We start from the raw sequence: 20,026 nt of genomic DNA, 5'->3' as shown, positions 1-20,026 counted from the left end.
CCTTTTCAACCTCACCCCTCTCACTTCCCAGGCTCCAGCCACAGGAGGCTGCTTCTCATTCTTATTGTCCATACATTTTTACACCCATAGTCTTCTTTGTTTGAACTGCTCTTCCTCATTTCTCTGTCTGTGAGCTCCTGTTTGATCCTTTGAAGCCCAATTCATATGTTCCCCTCATCTATGAAGCCTTCCCAGTTCTCTAAGTTACCCTTTTCTGTGTTCCCAGAGTCCTAAAATACGGGCTGAACACGACCTGATGGGTGATACAGTTAGCAGTGTGTGTGTGAGCGCATGAGCCCCTTGAGAGACTAGAGCTTTTCTGTTCCTCTTTGTATCCCTGCAGCATCTCGTACAATGACTAGTGCTGAGTGTGCAATAAATAGATGGTGCACTGAACTGAATTGCACCCTTTGCAGAGGAGAAGGGGTTGCCAGGCCAGGGGTTGTGGGTTATCTATAAATCCTATTGTCCCAGCCATCTGGGGTTTGCCTTGCGGGCATCAAGGTGGAGCACCAAAATCACAAAAGCGTGCCCTGACCCTTCCTCTTTCACCCCCAACTATGCCCAGGGCCCTGTCAGGAATCCAAGATCAGCCTGGCAGACGTGGCTCGCTGAGAGGCCCAGGGTCCTGTGTTGTGGCCCGCTGGGCACCACCACCAACCTGCAGCCAGGGTCACCCGGACAACCTCCAGTTGGATTGCACGAGAGGAGAATTAGAGGGGAGGGCTGGGTTTCAGGACCTGGCAGGCGAAATCTGACAGGGAAGGGGGAAGGCAGGCAGTGCCCTGGAAAGGGGGCCGGTCTCATTGTTGTGGTCTGTCTGGGAGATTCCTCCCCTTTTTAATTTGCTTCCTGATTGAGGGGTTGGCTCTGCCTGCCCAGCTCCCCAGTCATTATCTGCTGCCGGTGGCTCAGGTGCTGGCGAGCCTGGCGTGGCCCCTAGGTTATTACCTGGAGCTCTGGGGGTGGCAGAGGCTGCCCCTCTGGCCGAGGTGGGGGCCTGTCTGGAATTTGCCCTGATCCTACCACCCACGGGGCCGCCATCTTGATGTCTAACACAGTGGACATGCTCACACAGTGGGGGACTGCTTTTATGGGAGACAGCTGGTTTCAGCAGGATTCTAAAGTCTAGAAGAAGCTTCGTCTGTAAACAGTCTACAATATTGATTCAGGAACCTGAGACACGTAAGACATAGGGGTTAAAGCACCCAAAGTCAGAGTCATTCCCCAAAGGCTAGTGAAAGGCACTGAAGTTAGACATCAAGAAGAACTTCCCAGCCATGTTGAAAATGAAAGAGGTCAGTGAATCTCAGTGATTTCCACCCTGAATTCCCCCTGTTTTGCTGTGTCCAGAAAACCAAGAGTCATAGAGGGGAAGGTGTATCATTGCTCCAAGAACCTGTGATAATCAGAACCCAGAATCTAGAAACTTCCTCTAGTGTGGACAGGGAGGGGTTCAGGCTCCTCACTGAGGGCCCTGGAACATGAGACCACCAACCTCTGCCTGGTGCCCTTGGAAACAGACTAGAAACCTACAGGGGAGGGTCCTCTGGCCTCTGCCTCTCCCTGAGTCCCCAGAGCTCTAGCCCTTTACCCCATGCCTGATTGGGCCTATGGGCTTCAAGGACAGGAGATAATATCAAGACAAACAGGAAGTGCTGAATTAGAGACATGAAGTTTGTTGTTTTAGAGGGTGCCCAGTTCCAAGCAGCGGTGCCAGGTTGGCAGCCTGGAGCCTGGCATCTGCATGCTTGCCACACAGAAGCTCCCGCTTCACACCCTCAGTCAGGACCTCTGCAGGAGGACTCCCTGGAGAGGAAGGGAGTCTGGAGGTGGAGTGTGGCACGGAAGGGGTTAAACAAGGGGTTCTTTTTTTCCTTCACCAGCTGAACTTTTGTAGCATCACCTCTGATTCAGATTGGGCAAATGTTTATAAGTGTCTGCTCTGTCCCAGGCCTGGGCTGGGCACAGCCCCTCTCCTCTGTAGCTAAACAAACCCCTTGCTGGAGAGAAAGCTTCATGGAGGCAGGGGGTTTGTGTATCACTTCCCTCCCAGTTCTTGGAAAGGTGCCTGGCACTCTATAAGGCTTTATGAGTTTGCTGAGTGGATGAATGGAAGGATGGATAGGTAGAAAGGAGGAAGGAAGGGGCCCTTAGAATGCATCTAGGAGGGTCCCATGATTTTTCAGCCCATTGGACTTCTTAGTGGGAGCACTGGTGATCCACTGGTGTTCTCCTCCCCATCCTGGCTGCCCCCAAATGAATCTTTGAGTCTTGATGCCAGTAGGTGGCCATGGTCCATTCACTTGCCCAGATGCCACCAGGGAGTTCAACTTCTAGGCTGCGATCAGAGAGGATGAGGAGGTGGGCTGATGAGGAAACGCGGGTGATCCATAAGGCAAAGCCCACCAGGTCATGACAGACCCCTCCCTGGACATTAAGGTGCTAGTGGTCTCCCAAGCCTGGAACTGTTGGCCCTTCTGGGCCCTGGCGAGCTGCCTTCTGTCCTGGCCCGCCTCCTCCCTCCATGGTGGTGCCAGTCTTGGGGCATGGCAGAAGCTGAACTGAGAGCCACCTCTCCTTCTTCCCGTGGCTCCATCCCCCTATCCACACCCAAGAGGTGAGATCCTGGGGCAGTTGGCATCTGACAGCCTGGCATCAACTCATGCCCACAGCTTGGAAGCTGCAGTAATTAGAAGGGAAGAGGGAGCGAGGGGGAGAAGGAGTGCGAAGACAAGCTCAGGAGAAACCTTCTCCTGCCTGCCGCAGGGCAAACTACTTCAAACGAATTCGTTTCGCTCTTGTGAAACTGAAGACAATTTCCTTTTCTGTCATAAAACAAATTATTGCTCATCAGGAGTGCTGGGCTAGTCTCTCTCCCAGAGGGTTTCTCCTGCTCCCCGTGCGGGGCCCCAGGTGGGCAGGAAGATGGGCGTGTCAGGGGAGGGGGCCCAGGGCCCAGGAGGCACCTGAGGAGGAGCAGGGAGGAGGTGTGGAGAGAGTAATGTCCCCATTAGGAGGAAAATGTCCTCCTTGTCAACCTCCTCCACTGACCAGGGACAGGCTCTGACCACCGGCAGCAAAAAGAGACTCTGAGGAGGTCATCTCACTCATCCTCCTGCCTCAGAGTCGGGTTGGAGAGAGGCTCCACCTCCTCCTCCAGGCACCTGTTCATGGGATGGAGAGGTGGGGACAGGAAAGGGAGGCACAGAGAAGTGGAGGAACTTGCCAGAGATCACTCAGCAAATTAATTAATGGCAGATCCAGGGTTAGAACCCAATGGGTTCTCTTCCAGGCCAAGATTGGAGGATGCCTGGAGACTTCAGTTAGAACTTTTTGACTTGGGATGGCCGCAGCGAGCCCAGGGCATCCAAATACTACTGCCAGGTTTATAGGGCTCAAGAAAGAGGGACCAGTTACACAGGTTCCCTCCATCTCAACAACTGACCCCCAAGGCTGGCTCCCCCAGGAAACCTCACCTCTCTGGGCCTTTCGCTTTGGTAAACTCTTCCAGGGAAACTTCTGTCAATAATTCCCTCTAATTCCTTCCCTCACTTTTCCCAGCCCTGCCCTCATGGATTTTTTTTTTTTTTTTTTTTTTTGAAATTAGGAAAATATCAAGATTCCTATCCCTGGTGTGTTTCTTATCAGAGAGGCAGGAGGTACAGGCTCCATCCTCAGGGAGCTCCTGGCTTACTTATGCGAGACCCAGTGCACACCCTGGCAGACTCTGGCTGAGAAAACGGGGACACCAGGACTGGGGAGAAGGGGCAGGGAAGGAAGGAGGAAGTGCGGTTGGGTGAGGACTCCCTGGAAAAGAAGGGGAAGGAAGACATGAGGAGATGCCTAGATTGGAAGAGCCAAGCCACAGAATCCTTGGAGATTTGGAGACAAGGAAGAAGACGGGCTCAGGCTGGGGCAGCATCGTGACGCCTGGGAGGGAGCTGGGAGCCAGGACAACTACAGGGTCAGCAGGCCGCTGGCAGGGTCCAATGTGAACAACCATTTCTAGGATATGGAAACCCAGTTTTATGCCAGGGTAAATGGAGACATCTTTGGGGACTGGCTGCCAGACCAGAGCAGCCAGACATCTGTGGTGAACGGTGCTGGGGACAGCATCAAGGGCAGAAGGGAGAAGTCCCCCATCCACTCTTTGCCCAGGCACGCGCATTCCCTTCCCTCCCAACCCGCTGACCAGCGCTCCTTTGCTCCCAAGGGAAGTGGGGCCTTGACACATGACACTCCTGATAAAAATTCCTTGTGGGGAAAAAAAAAAAAAAACTTCCTTGTGTCTGACCACAATTCCCCTGGTGGCCAGTGGGGGCTTGGTAAGGAGAAGGGCGATGGCGGAGGTGGTGGGGGCAGACTGCAAGCAACTGCCCCTACCCCTCCACCCTGAAAGTGGCTGGAAGGGAGACAGGGAGGAGGAGATGAGCAGAGGGCAGGGCCTGGAAAGGATCATGTCCGGGCGAAGACTCTGGCTCATCGGACATGCCACGCTGGGAATCCAAGAATCCGTGGTGGGAATGGGCCGGGCAGGCAGAACAAAGGATGAAAGGAGGCTGTGTGGCCAGCTGGGACATACACACCCTCTGCTGACGTACTTCAGTGGCCGGTGACCTCAACCGGCCGTCAGATCCTGTCTCATCATGCTGTTCCAGTGGGGTCCCCCTGGAGCCCTCCCCCAAACAGGGCCTGAGAACATGAAGAAAGTCAGTTAGACTCCCAGCAGGACCTGCTGTCAGGATGAGCTTGGGCAATCACATTTCCCGAGCTGCATAGAGTCAGAGGAGGGAAAGTGGGGAGGTGAAGAGAAATGATGAAGCTTTAAAGGAAAGGGGCAAAAATGTGATGTCGGTGGTGCCCCCTGACTTGAGCATCCAGGGTACCCACCATCAGGTTTGTGTCTATGTAAGGATGCTGACAAGGGCATGGGTGGGCTTGGCATATAGAAAATTTGGGTTAGTCCCCAAGAACTCCCTTGCTTTGGGGTAGTAGGACCAATAAGGCTCTGAGTGTAGAGCCCCACAGTCAACACTAGAAGTGCGGAATCAGGGCTCCGTGCGAGGGCAGATCACTGCTTGGCTCTACAGCCAGTCAGGGGTAGGGCAGGGCGGGAGGGGGCTCTGACCGTCCCCCGCCCCCCTCCCCAGGACCCACCAAGCTTCCAAGGCCTCCCGAGGAAACTCGCCACCAGCACCTCACTTGTTCCCAAGGACCAGGACAGGGAGGAGGGCTGAGGTGTTAGGGAGTGGGCTCACATTGTTTTTCCCTCCCAGACCTGAGGTGAGGGGCTTGGGAAGGAAGAAGCCCCCTGGTTGGGGATCTTTTCTGCTCCTCTAAAGACCTCATGACTGGAAACCCTAAACCGACCCTCAGGCTCAGTCAGACTTGTATGTGGTGGCCCCCACCGCCCTCAGACTCCAGACAGCTTCACACACAATCACGTCGATCCTCTGCCATCACACCCACACACACACCTTACTCATCCACACACTCTCATAGATCATCACTCACTGAAAGGCTCATTCAGAACCAAACACAGGCAGATACCATGGAGTCACCCCACTCCCTGTCGGCCCACAGTGACCACGCATGAGGGTGCTGACGGACACACCCCTCACGGTGTCACTGTGACCTGCAGTGGTCACATACACTCTCACGCAGAGACCCTCTCTCCAGAGGAGCTCTGCACTCAGGTGCCTCCATCACACGCTCTGCCTCCCTCACCGGCAGATCCTATAGTGAGCACCTGCTGTGTTCTGGGCAGGGGGCTGGAGGCAGATCCAATATGGTGCCTCAGGGAATTTGCAAGGTGACAGGATAGGCGACTCGGACCAGTAAACAGATTGTTGCCAAGCTCGCAGTAAGGGCTGCAGAACAGTAGACATCAAGGACTATGGGGACTTACTCAGTCTTGGGGGTCCCAAGAGTCTTCCCACATAAAGTGGCATCTTTCCCTTTCTAAAGATGCACTCCTGCTAAAGGCTCAGGGCTTCACAATCATTGTGAGGTAGGTATCAATATCCCCATTTTACAGGAGAGAAAACTGAGGCTTGAATAAATGAGAGGAACGTCTTGCACCTGATAAGGTAATGGAATACAGACTCCAACCCTGAGCTGCCCGAGTCAGAGCCCAGGTGCCCATGGCACCATTAAACTGCCTCCATTGGGGACTTGAACTTTCACACTCTCAAGACCTACTCTCTAGAGCCATTCAGCAACCCTCCTAATGCCACCCAGACCCCCTAAGCCCCAACCTTCTTGTACACAGGCCCACCCTCCAGCCTGCTGACCTCACGGGTCCTCCCTCCCAGGAGACAGGGCCACTTGCCACTAGAGGAGCCATAATTGGCAGGTGCTAAGGCTGCTGCTGGAGCTTTAGAGCAGGCGGATGGGAGGGAGGAGAAGGGTTCCTGGGGCAGGGGGCTTGGGAGCTGGGACGGGGGAAGAGGGAGGGGGCTGGCTCCAGTGCCCTCTCCTCCTCTCTGCAGGTGTAATTAGCCCTGGCAGATGAAAGGGCGTCTTTGAAAGCGGGTGAGATCCTTGTCTGTCAGCAGGGCGCTCTGGGTGGCATCGGCAGCTTATCCTGAAACCACACACGGCACCAGAGCCGGGCTGTCTGGGCGCTGCCCGGGAGGCAGGGAGGCAGACCCCAGGGGCGTGGGCCCTTGAATCCCCTCTCCCCAGTCTCTCAGCCCTGGGCTTCCTTCCTCTTTGGGCAGGAGCTTCTCAGAGTGAAGAATCCTCCAGAAGCTGGCGGTGCCAACCCCAGTAGGCTGATGCCCCATCCCTGGGCCTGAGGGGGTAGCGTACTTCCTCCCCTCCCCTGCCAAGCTGGACAGCAGGCCAAGGACAATGGCCCTAGGCAGTCCTTTCATCCTGAGATCTCAAAGCGCCATCTAATTAACCCTGCCCAGGTTGGGGACTTCCTCTGAGTCCCTTTAGAGGGGTGTGGTCTGGGACCAGCAGTTCCCAGATCCCTGCTTGGATAGGAGCCCTGAGAGAACAAGGTCTCCCAGAGTGTTCTTCCTGTTTGGGAACTGGGGATACTGAAAGGGATCTCAGGGGAGCCTGAGTTTGAGACCCAAATGGAATGATCTCTGATACAACCCATCCATCTCCTTACGGATGGGTTCAAACTCTAGCAAAGGATGAATCTCGCAAACGCCCGGTGAAAGAGGCCAGATAACAAAGAACACGCTACATGACTGCATTTATATGACGGTCGAAAAATCGGCAAAAAAAACCCAAAACAAAACTATATGCTCTTTGAAGTCAGAATATTCTGTTACTCTTGGGTGGGGGCTAATAACTGCAGGGGACACAGTGAGGGCTTTGGGGTGCTGGTCAAATTCTGTTCCTTGAGCTGAATGCTGGTTACCCAAGTGTGTTCACTTTGTGAATTTTCACTTCATTTTTCTAATTTACTTCTACCATGTACTGGTGGCACCTTTCTCTTTTTGTTTGTTTTCTTTTCATTTATTGTTTAATGGGAAGAAAAGCGCTTTACAAGGTTGTGCTGGTTTCTGCCTTACCACAAGGCAAATCAGCCACATATCCTATCTCTCTTGAGCCACCTTTCTATATGCATCTCATAGTTCAATAAATGTATGCATTAAAAGGTTTTTACACATCAAGCCAAAACTATGCTTTATGAATCCTTGAAGGACCTCTCATATCGGTCTCTTTCCTCAGCTAGAAGATCATAGTGATCGCTCCAAAATGAAGACCTAGTGGGGCCGGATTCCTGGAGAATTTCTGGACTGTATGTGTGTGTGTGGATAAGAAGGGGGATAAGAAACTGTACAGAGTCAACACATTAGGGGAGGCTCTTGCACCCTCTTTCCTGCCCCCCCCCCCCAATACTCACACTAATGCCCTAACCAGTGCTATTTTGCTGAAAGCCAATGGATGCTTTGATGCCCAGGGAACCAATGAGATTGCCAGAATCTCTGCTTCCCTCTGCCCCACCCCCTCTATCTGCTCCTGAAATCCATTTCCAGTCAGCTCCCACCTTCTCCACCCCCCCATCCCCTAAGGTCAGCTCTGTTCCTTTCATCTTCCTCCTTTGCTTCAGGGCCTAAAAGAGGTATCTGGGGAGAGGTGGAGGGATGTTCGTGGAGGAGCCTTTGGTCTCCACCTCATCAAATGACATCCTTGCTTCTTTGTCTTTCCTCTGCCCTGGAAAAGGGTAGGAGGCATTGCTTTCTTCTACTGCCACTGAGGGAGAGGGTTTTGAGCTGGACCTTTGGGACAACTTCCTGATAACTGAGGTGGTGAGACATGTGTGAAGGAGCTGAGGAAAGAACCAGGAGAGAAATGCATGAACATAATGATGGTGATTCCCCTGACTTTGTCTGTCTGGTTGGGATAAATGTCTGGGTTTCTCAGTGGGTAGCCCAGAACCCACAGTCATATCAGATACTGAACCTCTGCCTGTGCTATGTGACCTCAGAAGCGACCCACTCTTTCCTGCTCTGAACTCAGTGGGGAGACCTGGTGCCCACTGGTTTGATTGATGGTATCCATAACCTGGAGCCGAGAGTCACCTTCCCTAGTTTTCTGGCAAATCTCAGCACCCACTGAACTCATCCTCTCTAAGCAACTCCACTAAAACACACTAAGAGGGATTTGTACTTTTCTGAGCTTCCTTCCAGCAGGCAGAGTCCTTGACCTTCTCAAGTATTCTCAAGGATCCTTGTTTTGTTCATTAATTATATCAGAAGCACCCAGAACAGTGACTGGCCCATAGTAGGAGCTCTATAAATATTTGTTGAATGGCAAATGGTTCTTATGCTTGAAAAGTCCCCCTCAAGCCCGTCCTACATCCCTATAAATGCCATTCAAATGTTCAGTTGTTTGAGCTTCAGAAGAGAGGGGTCATCTGCCATCAACAATGATGGATTGCACACCTACTGTGAGCAAACCTTTGTGATATGTGACTGTCTTTTCATAATTTAAGAGTTTTTGTACAGCACAGGGAAATATAGACATTATTTTGTAGTGACTTTAATTGGAGGATAATCTATAAAAATATTGAGTCTCTATGTTGTACACCTGAAACTAACACTATGTTGTAAATCAACTACACTTCCATTAAAAAAAGTCTTGCTCATCTCAATGCCTCTTACCACCTCCCTTCATCCTCCAAGTCCAACTTTCATTCAACCTCAATGATCTATGCTCCAAGAGTTACCCACGGTTTAATAGAATACAAGAAATAAGGAGCTTGTTTTCTCTAATTTTGTTTGTTCTTTCTGTTTCTTCTCGTGTCACCGTTTTGAGTGAAGGCCTCTGCATTTCTCTGTCCTTTCTGTGGGCCTCTTGCTCTCTGAGTAGCCTTCCCTGTAGTCTCTATTTCTTTGTGGGTGTCTCTGCCTCTTCCTGTCTTTGGGTGTGCCCCCGGCCCTCTCTCTCAATCTCTCTCCCTTTTCCTTCTTTCCTCTACAGCAAATGGGTAAACAGGTGGTTGAGAAATGGCAAATGGGGGGGGGGGGGGGGGGAACAAACCAGAAGGAGCTAGAGTGGAGTGTTTTCTTCCAGGTATCAGGGTCGCAGGTAGCTCCAGCCCTCCTTGGGAACGAGTCCGGACAGGTGCAGCGCCTGTCCAGATGTTGCGCAAAGCGAGGCACGTGCCCACAGCCCGGGCCTGGATCAGGCTGCGGGGCAGGGACAGGGGTGGGGGTTTGTCCAGACCAGAAATAGCCTTTCAGGCCCCTGTCCCGGACACAGACCCCGGCCGCCGTCGGGACCGCTCCTCCCCACTCTGGCTTGCGGCCGTGGAAGACGGGGAAGGGTGGGTGGGGGGGGGAGGCCGAGAGGTAGTTTGCCGGGAAAGGACACTTGGGGACCGGGGAGGGGAGTTCCCTGTGTCTGGGCCGCGGGGGGAGCTGCAGGCCGGCGGGGGTGAGTAAGGCCCAGCGGACGCAGGAGGCTCAGTGGCGGCGGCGGCGGCGATGGGGAGGAGGGTAATTACGCTGGGAGGCTCTCGCCACAGCACGTCCCCACAAATGAGAGGCCCCGGGCCCCAGACACCACACAACAAAGCAGGAGGCAATTATTTGGCTCCAGTGGGAGGGGACAGCCCTTCGCCGGCCCACTGCCGCTGAGCACCCGGCCTCGCCGAGGGCGCGGGGGCTGAGAGAGCAGGGACCGCTCTCACCGGCCCCCGCGGGGCAGGGGGCCCGAGGGACTCCCGCTGGGTTACCCTCAGAGGGGGTCCCGGTTGGGGCAGGCAGAGCGGTAGGAGGCCCTCAGCATGATTAGAGCCATCGCTCAGCCAGCCCGGAGCCTCCCACAAGGCCTCGGGGAGGCCTCCTGGGCACCCAGGAGGGCGAGGCGCGCAGGACCCAGGGCGGGGCTGGGGCGCGGACGACTCTGTGCGAGCCCTGGGGAAGCCAGTGGCCAGCATCTGAACCCCCCTCACCCCTTTCCCCCAGCTGTGGCCACACAACTGGCAACCGGGAGGCTCCCAGGCAGGTGGGAAACCACAGAGGAGGGAGCAGGAGCCAGGGAGATTCCAGAGCACGTGGCCAGACCTGGAATTCACACAGTTGATATGCAAATCAAATGCAAATTTGTCTTCTTTTGTTACCCCCCTCAAAAATCTCTGGATTATGCCCTTTAGGTATGCCTGACGAGCTGGGAGTACCTCAGCCTCTGATGACCCTCCCCCGGACTCTCCATCCACCCGTGTTTGCTACAGGAAAGCTGTTAGAAAGTCCTTTAATACCTTGGATTCATTTAGGGCCTTCCTGCAAAGGACTTTCCCCTGTTTAGATGAAAGAGCCCAAAGTACAGATGGGGAAAAAGAGGCCTCAAGAAATTCAGGTACTTTCCCCTGCACTAAGAGCCCACCTGGAGGATGGCAGCGCAGCCTTCTGACAACAACTCTAGGTTATCTCTGTGCCAACTGTGGGAGGGGGAAGAGTTCAGACTAGAAGCCCTAAAATTTGGTCTCTGGTCTCAGCTCTGCCCCTAACTTGCTGGGTTATCTTGTTCAAGTTACTTCTCTAGGTTCAAACCTAAGGCTTGGTTCCTCTGAATGTCAAATGACCACCTCTGTAAAAAAGCTCTTCCAGATGTATCAGGGCCATCTGGTGTTCTTGCTCAGAGATGTCTGAGACCACCATCCCCAACTTCATCCCCATCAGCTCCCACCCTTCCCTGCTCCAGTTCCACGGAGAGTGAACCCCTAACCCCTGACTCTCTCTTCAAAATCTCACTCAGAATCTGCTTCAGGAAGCCTCCCCTGATTAACCCTGCTGAACTGATTGCTCCCTTATGTTGGGGCCCCTCTGTCTGTGAAAGGCATTGTTTGTCCCCTAAGTTTGGCTGTGTTGTTATTGTTGCTGAAAGAACTCCTAAGTAATTTTGAGAATGTGTGTAATATCCCCTTCTGCCCCCGCCCCCTGCCCCCAGCACAGGCTGCAGGCAAGGACTGTGTCTCTTCCATTGGACTAGGGCCTTCCTAAGGGCCTGGAGGGTGTCCTTGGGACAGAGGCCCCCACCTGGGTGGAACTGTGTCTCTACCATCAGATTAGGACCTTCCCCTAGGGTTGAGGACTCTGCCTCCCCGACTTGCCTAGAGCCTTGTTCAGGAGGGGCCCTCTCAGGGGAGGAAGGACGCAGACAGTCTGCCTCTCCCAGTTCTTCACTGGCTGATTTCTCAACTTCTCCTTCAACTTTGTGCCATGGCCAGGTGGCTGATTTTGCCATCTCCCTCTCCTGCCTGGGGGTCGTTCTGCCTCTTCCTTCCTCAGGAAACTGGCCTGGAATCTGCCTCCTCCTCCCCCTCCTCCTCTCCTAGCCTCCTGCCTCCCTCATCCCTCTCTAACACCTCAGGGCAAATATTTGCCATCTGCCTTGTTACTGCGATCCTGGGGCTGGCTCCCAGTCTCTCTGCTGCGCTGGGGGGTCTGAGAACACTTCTCATCAGAACTGCCCTCACCACCACCAGAATGCTTGGAGGTCCCTTGTTCACTGCCCTCCTAGGCTTCCTGGGGCCGGCAGTGTCAGTGATCTGAAAGTCCTAGTCTATCCTCTCTACTCCAGGGCTGGAAAACCTGTCAGAGTAAGCCTGAGTGGGTGGGGGGGCCACTGACACTGCATGCCTCTTCCTGAGTGTTGCTCATCCACATCTTCTCTGTCTTCACTTCAGAGAGACTCCTTACCTAGGCACCTGCCACTTGGTATTAGTTCGTATATTACATTTATTTGTCCAGCCCAAGAAAATTAATGCAAATACAATGCAAACCTGATACAAAGAGGCTCCACATCTGAAGGAGACTTGCCTCTCTTTCCAGAGGTGGTAATTTGCATTTCAGAGAAACTGAGGCTTAGATAGAATGCTTTCCTGGCTGGGATGCTGGGGCCTTTGGAAGATTCCAGGGGCCACTGACCTGAGTTGTTCTTCCTTGGACCTCATCTAGCCTGTGGGTTTTTTTCACACAGTTTCTATTAATACACTTTTCCTTCTCTATGACTTGCTCCTTCTCTGGCTCCTGTCTCTCCTTGCCCTCTGCACAGGAGCCCCAAACCCTCCCATACTCCCCGTGGTTGAGTGACAGAGATGGTTCCCCACGTTGACTCTTGAGGGGCCTCACCTGCCCCAGTGGGTGCTCCCCACCAATCTGCCCATGAACCTAAAATCCCTGCTATTAGAGTGTTTCTGTGAGTGCCAGTGATAAATGCAGGTGACATCTATTTAAAGACCTGTGACACTGAGGAGTCTGGCTGATGGGTTATCACCTCAGCAGAAAGCAGAAAGTGTAGATTTGGGATTGTTGGAGTGGGCCAGGGAATAAAGCTGGAGTGAACGGAGAAGTAATCGCTAGAAATGCATTCACTTGACAAGTGTTTATTGAACACTTACCATGTCCCAAGAACTGAGCTGGGCCTGCAGGTGTGGTGAAGAGTGCCCGCCCTCATAGAGCACAAGGGGGTTGTTCTCAAACTTGAATTACACCAGCATCACCTGGGATGCTCATTAAAACAAAAAGTCCCAAGCCCCTCTTGATTTAGTAAGTCTCTGAGGTCCTGGGAATGTGCATTTAGACAAGCATTTCTCCTTCCCTTGCCCAGTGGTATCCATGCAAGTGGTCTGGGGACAGAAAACCCTGGTAGGGACTTCCCTGGTAGCCCAGTAGTTAAGACTCTACCCTTCCAATTCAGGGAGTACAGGTTCAATCCCTGGTTGGGGAAGTTCCACAGGCCAAAAATATATAAATACATTTTTTAAAAAGGGGGGCTTCCCTGGTGGTCCAGTGGTGAAGAATCCGCCTTGCAATGCAGGAGATACTGGTTCCCACATGCCTCAGGGCAGCTAAGCCCATGTGCCACAACTACTGAACCCATGTACAGCAACTATGGAAGCCCGAGGTCCTAGAGCCCATGCTCCACAACAAAAGGAGCCACAGCTAGAGAGTAGCCCCCTCCACAACTAGAGAAACCTGTGCAGCAACGAAGACAAATTGCAGCCATCAAATAAATAAATAAATATTTAAAGAATTTAAAAAGAAGAAGAAGAATCTACCTTGCAATGCAGGGGACGTGGGCTCGATCCCTGGTTAGGGAGCTAAATCCTACCTGCCACGGGGCACCTAAGCCTGCCCTGCAACTACTTGAAGCTGTGTGCCACAACTAAGACCCCATGCAGCCAAATAAGTAAATAAGTATTAAAAAAAAAAGAATGATTAATGTTTAAAAAGTCTTTTATAAATCCCTGGTGGTATGTTTTGAATTCTAAGAACATCCTGGAGTTTTGAGACCCCCTCCGGGAGGCAGAAAGAGGGGAGGAGGGTGCTGAGAGGAAGAATGAGCGGGGAGTCTGAGGGGAGGTGCAGGGTCTCCTCAGGGCGGCTCGCTGGTCCCTCACGGTCCCTGTCTCCTAAGGAACAGGCCTGGCTCCCTCTCCTGAGGAGGGCCTTGCTCCACCGCAGCCTGTTGATTCCTGCCCTTCACCTCCCTCGGGGAGCAGGGCACCTTCTCTGGAGTCCATGGAGGGTCAGCACCAACCGGGAGGGATGGCAGAGCCATCTGGCAGAGACCCCAGGCCATACTCCCCACCCCATGTGCCCCTTCCTCCTGCTCTCAGAGGTCCTCGTGGAGTCAGTGACCAGGCTAAAGAGAGGGGCTGAGAGGAAGGGCGTGAGGAAGCAGAAACGGTAGAGGTAGAGAGCGGAGGGAAGAAGCTGCCCCCCTCCCCTCTGCGCCTGGCGTTTGATGCTGGGGGTGCAGAGACATCTCCTCTCCCGGAAACTCAAGGCCAGACAGATAAACACAGATGGAGGGAGAGACTCAGCTGCTTTATTTATGGGCCCGGTGACAGGCCCTCTCCTGTCTCAGAGTCACTAATCTACCAGGCGGAAGAGACATCCCACCCCCTCGCCACCGTCTTCCCTCCCTCCTAAGACTGGGGCTCAGCCAGGCTCCAAGCCTCCCCCGCCAGTCGGGCGCAGGCCTGCGGTGCCAACTCCTGGAGCCGGGGGGAGAGCGTCCAGGGCTCAGGGTCTGCCTCCAACAAAGTGGAGGACTTCGTGTCCTGCTCCCCATGCCCCACCCTGCCCCAAAAGGGACATAGTGGACCTTTGACTCTGCCAAGGAGACCCACTCCTGTGAATGTGCCTGGGGACAGGGGGATGGTTTAGACACTACCTCAGGAGGGCCTTCCCATGGAGAGGCCACACAGTTCAAGTGTCTGGATTTGAAAGTGTCTGGGGAGCCCCCTGGGCTGGCCTGGCTTAAGCCTAGAGCAGGGACTGATGGGAGATTCCTAATGTCCCCAAGGGGTCAGACTCAGAGCCAAAGGGTCTGGTTCCCTACAGTATTTCTTCCTCCTTCTCCTTCTTTTTTTTTTCCCTTTTTTTCCACACTGCTTGTGGGGTCTTAGTTCCCTTACCAGGGATCTTACCCAGGCCTCTGCAGCGGAAGCGCAGAGGCCTGGACGGCCTAACCCCTGGACTGCCAGGAAAGTCCGTGCAGTGTTTGTTTCTAATGATCTCCCTCTAATGGTGATTAACACCCACACAGAGGGGCTCCGGGGACCCCTGTGAACTCTTCCTTCTCTCCCGTGACATACTCCTGCCCTGGCACCCTCTTAAATAGGGTAAATTCCACTGGAATTTACTGGAGTAGGATCCAGCAGTCACCAGGTCTCTCAGTAGCTGGACAGCACGGATTTCTCTGGCCTCCGCTGCCCTGTGCCCATCTGCATGGCCTCTCCATCCTGAGATTTTGATCCAGATCTACCCCAAATCTGGGCAGGGGGAGAAGTAACTCAGCCTTCCAGGGAGAACAGGTCCCTCAGGCCCCAGGCTTGGAGGTCAGAGAGCAGGAAGAGGAGGGGGTCAGGGAGGGGGGCAGATTCCTATGTGGTGGTCAAAGCTGGACACGGGGAGCCTTTAAAATCCCAGAGATTTGAGGATTTAGCTCATAGGATCAGACAGCCAGCCGGCTCCCTGACTCACCAGACAGGGACCTGTTCAACTTGCCTCTCTCTCTTTGTCATTTCAGTGACTTTGGGTCATCCATGGGCCAGGGAGGAACTTCACCAGATGACACACTCCCCTACCCCCTCCCCTCCGGGTCTGCCGCTTCCCCTCCTCTGCACCTTATCTTTGCAACTTCCCCCAGCCTGGGAAAAAGGGGGAATTTGGAATCCTAGCTTAGATTTACCGTGAAGTCTCAGGCAGTTTCTTCTTCAGATAAATGGGCATAGCTTAAGAATAAATGACACTCACTTGCCTCTCCCCCTAAATCTCCTTCACCTTCTCCTCTAGGAAGCCCCTCTCCTAGATTTTCTCCCCATCCTTCCAGCACCACCTCAAGACTTCATTCATTTGCTGTGTGTCCTTGTTTCTGGACTCTGATGACGAATCAGGGATGTGTTCTGTCTTTCCCCTCAGACTGGGAAATCTTTGTGGTCTAGAACCATGTCTCCCCTACCTAACCAAGAGCTCCCTGAAACAGTCTCCTTCTGGACCTGTTCCCAGCGCTGGGCACAGGACCCTGCCCACTGGCAGGCAGAGCCAACAGCCAGCCCTGGAGAGGGAGGAGGGTGGAAGAAGACAGGCACATTCATTTCTCCACTCTTGTAAACAGATCACCCCAAAGGTAAACCCAGGGAGTGATAGGCGCTTATGAGAAGGGCTTCCTTCCCAGTGGGGGAGACTTTTAATTTGAAAAGAAGGAAAAAGAAAAGGCATTTTCCCCCAAGAGTTTCAGCGTGGCTCATCCCGCCCTGCCTTCCGCTTCTCACTTGCTTCTTTCTTGGAGGCCCAAGACCAAGGGCAGAGGGTCTGCCCCATCTCTTTTGGACTCTTATGGTTCTCCCTTCTCCTCCCACTGGCCTGTCCCGCCCACCTGAGGGCCCTGGCTCCAAGCCAAGTGTCAACCTGCCCAGCCCCACCCAGGGTCCTTACTCAGGACGGAACCAGCTGCGGAGGCAGCACCTCCTTTTCCTCCCGACATCTGTCAACCTGTCAACCGCAAGGCCCCCGTCCACGTGACAAGATGCCGTATTAATATGTGAAGCAGCCTGTGGACCACTCTGAACTCAGGGGCATTTCTCGATCCACGACAGAGAAGGTGTGTGTGTTCAGCTTGGGTGCGTTTTCACCTCCTTCAAGTGATTTTAGAATCCATGGTCTCGGAGGGGTCATTGTGTCCATCCTCCTGCCCATGCTAAATGAGCATCTCTGTTGGGTTTGAGACCACCACCACCCTAGCAAAGAAACCATCATATGCCTGAGAATTCCCTGGCACTCCAGTGGTTAGGACTCTTGCTTTCACTGCATTGGTCTGGGCTCAATCTCTGGTCAGAGAACGAAGATCCAAAAGCCACGCAGGATGGTTAAAAAATAAGAGAAAGAAACCACCACATCTCTCCCCAGTATTCTGAAGCAATGAAATGCAGAGACCCACACAGAGCCAACAGGCTGGTTGGTGTTGGCTACTCCCATCTAAACCTAGGAGACTGGGGTCCCATCTAGTTTCTGATTGGCAGAAAGCTGCTGCCCAGGAAGGAGTCTCTTCCCTTTTGCCAGCTTCCCAAAGAGCTAATGAGAGCTCTCATTTACTGAGCTCTTATTGTGGATCAAGCACACACAGTTTCTGGTTGAATCTTCACGACAAACCCCAAGGTTGGTCTTATTATTACTCCATTTTATAGATGAGGAAGTGAAGGTTACGGCTACATTCCCCAGCCTCCTTTTGGGCCAAAGGCAGAATCACTGTTTGATAGACAGCAGGGGGTGCCCACTGTGGACAAGGCTCTGGGCACTTGAGGGAAGGGACAGTGGACAAACGCCTGGCCCTCTCTTGGGATGACATCTCTTTTTAAAAGTGTTTTATTTACTGATTTATTTGGTCACAAAGTATGTGGGATCTTAGTTCCCCAACCAGGGATCAACCCCACACTCCCTGCTTTGAAAGTGTGAAGTCTTAGCCACTGGACCACCAGAAGTCCCAAAACACCTGTCTTGAGAAGTGTTCAGTCTGGAGGAGGGCACTGATGATCTGAGAAAAGAGTCAGAATGTACTTGAAAAAACAGTGCTTTCCTGATCCCTGATGCCAACATCCCAGTGGTACCAGCCAGAGGCTTCCATGTCTGTGTCCAGGTCCCAGGTGTGAGCTTAGATCCCTGCTGACCCTATCCCCGGAATAAACAGACTTGGGATTCCTCTTCTCCGAGGACAAGAGAAAACCCTTTTCCAAGGCTGAAGAATTCTTGTGAAACACAAAGACCTTCTGACTTCCATGGCTGCAGGCCTCCCTTGAAGGAAGAACATTCTCCCACCTGGAAAAAGGGAGACGGCTAGGATGAACTCTGAAGGCATCTTGGACTTCCGTCCCATCCCATTTCCTCTTCTTCGTCCTGGCCAAGCTCTGGGGATTATGACAGTCTTCAGTGTGGGCAATAAAAAGTGCCTAATTGGTTGTTGTCCAGATGAGGCTGCTCCCTCTTCCCCTGGTGGGGGCCGAGAAACCGGCTGAGTTAGTTTCACTTTTGTTATTGCAGCCTCCCCATGGTTGCTGGGTGCTAGCGGAAGCAGGGCACCCAGTGGGAGTCAGCTGCTAGTACATGATGATGCTTCTGCAGTAGGCATCCCCCGGGGAGGCAAAGGGCCCCAGAGAGGACCAGAATGTTAGGTAGGCCACACTGCTTCTAACCTGGGAAAGAGGACACCACCCCCTGGCTTCTGGGGGAGTCAGGAGGAGTGCAGTTGTGCTCTCTGCTCTGGCCTCAGCCTCAGCACCTTTGCTTCTGCAGTGGAGGGCAGGGGAGAAGAAGACGGGCTCCAAAGCCAGGCTGCAACTGACTGTGCCATTACCCAGCTGCTGATTCTGGGCAGGTTACTTAAGCTCACTGTGCCTCAGCTTTCTCATCTGTAAAGTGGGGGTAAGCACATACAAAGCACTTAGAGCAGTGCCTGGCATGTAATAAGTGTTGAATGATTGTAGCCACTAGCACTGTCCTAGCCTGGCGATGGGAGTGAAGAGATGGGATGTAAGTCAGGCTGAATTTCCACATGGGGGCAAGGGGGAGGGGTAGGTGAGATGATTTCTGGAGCAGAGAAGCTCAGTTTCCAAAGGGTTTCTCCGAGATTGCCCATGCTGAACACATTCTCCTTGTTTCCTCTTGGGGATAATGGACCTGACCTGTCTACCTGGGTCTTAGCCAGAGACTGCACAGTCACCACGCTGGATGGCTTCTTCCCTTCCCACTCTGAGGGCAAACCTTCTAAGCTTAGAACTTCCCTGTGACTCAGATGGTAAAGAATCTGTCTGCAGTGCAGGAGACCCAGGTTCGATCCCTGAGTCAGGAAGATCCCTTGGAGTAGGAAATGGCAACCCACTTCAGTATTCTTGCCGGAATAATCCCTATGCACAGAGAAGCCTGGCAGGCTACAGTCCATGAGGTTGCAAAGAGTCGGACACTGAGCGACTAACACCTGCACTTACTTGCTTCTAAGCTTGGGCCAGAGAGCCCTGAAAGCCAGGAGGGTCAGTGAGACCCCAGGATGGGAGACCCTCTGCCATAGAGGCTGTGTTCAGCTCCCCCCAGCCCTCTCTCCCACCACCCACCTTTCCTCTCCTGACCTTCAGCAGGAAAGCTATTCCTCTCTTCCTACCTCTGATTCCAGGAAGGGCAGAGCCAAGCACAGGCTCCTCACATTCCTGGCAAACCTGCCGCCCAGGCTGCATCCTCCCCGCCTGGGAGTCTTCGAACAGACTGTTCCCTCCTCTGGGAAACACCCTGCACCCTCTGCAGCTTTCGTCTGTTCCTTCCTGAGCCCCTCCGGTGCCGGACACAAGCCCATCCCTTCCTTGCCTGTCCCCACCCTGAGACTCCCCAGGGTCTGCAACCTGAGACCCTCCGTCTCTCCCCTCGGTCCTGGGTGAGTGTCCAGCTTCCCCCATCAGCCTTCGAAGCTGCGACCTGTGTCTTACTACTGATCCCCCTGGAGCATGCAGGTCATCCCTCTGGGTCTCAGCCATGATAACCCTTTTTTCCCATTCTTCAGGCTCCCTATTTTTGATCCAGGAAAACGGCATAGTCACTGGGCTGCCTGCCACCTCTGACTGCACCTGGGGGCTTGGCAGACAGACAGCCACCTGTCTCAGGAGGCTCAGGTGGATGCCGGCAGGCAGTGGAGGCCAGGGGCTCCCCATCAAGGACCCCCCAGAAGCCCCTCCAGCACTGGAAGCTGCCGCAACAGATCACCCAGTGACAGGGTCAGGACCCAGCTAGGCTGCAGCAAGAGAGGGAAACCCCTCACCCAACTGTTGCCCTGCTCAGAACTTTCTCTGCCCCCTCCCCATCCCCTGCCGCTGGTCTGCATCTGCTGTCTCTTGGGGTTGGGGGGGATGCTTATGGGTAGGGGGTGGAGTGGGAGCAACGCTGCTAGCCCCTGGAGGGGCAGCTGAGATTTATGGGACTGGATTTTTACAGGCTGGGGAGAGGCCCCAGGCAGGAGCTGTGGAGCCTGACTGAGGAGCAAATGCATAAAACCTCCAAAC

This window comes from Cervus elaphus, chromosome 5, assembly GCF_910594005.1.
Source record: "Cervus elaphus chromosome 5, mCerEla1.1, whole genome shotgun sequence".
NCBI classification, from domain to species: domain Eukaryota; kingdom Metazoa; phylum Chordata; class Mammalia; order Artiodactyla; family Cervidae; genus Cervus; species Cervus elaphus.
This window is presented reverse-complemented; position numbering follows the sequence as displayed.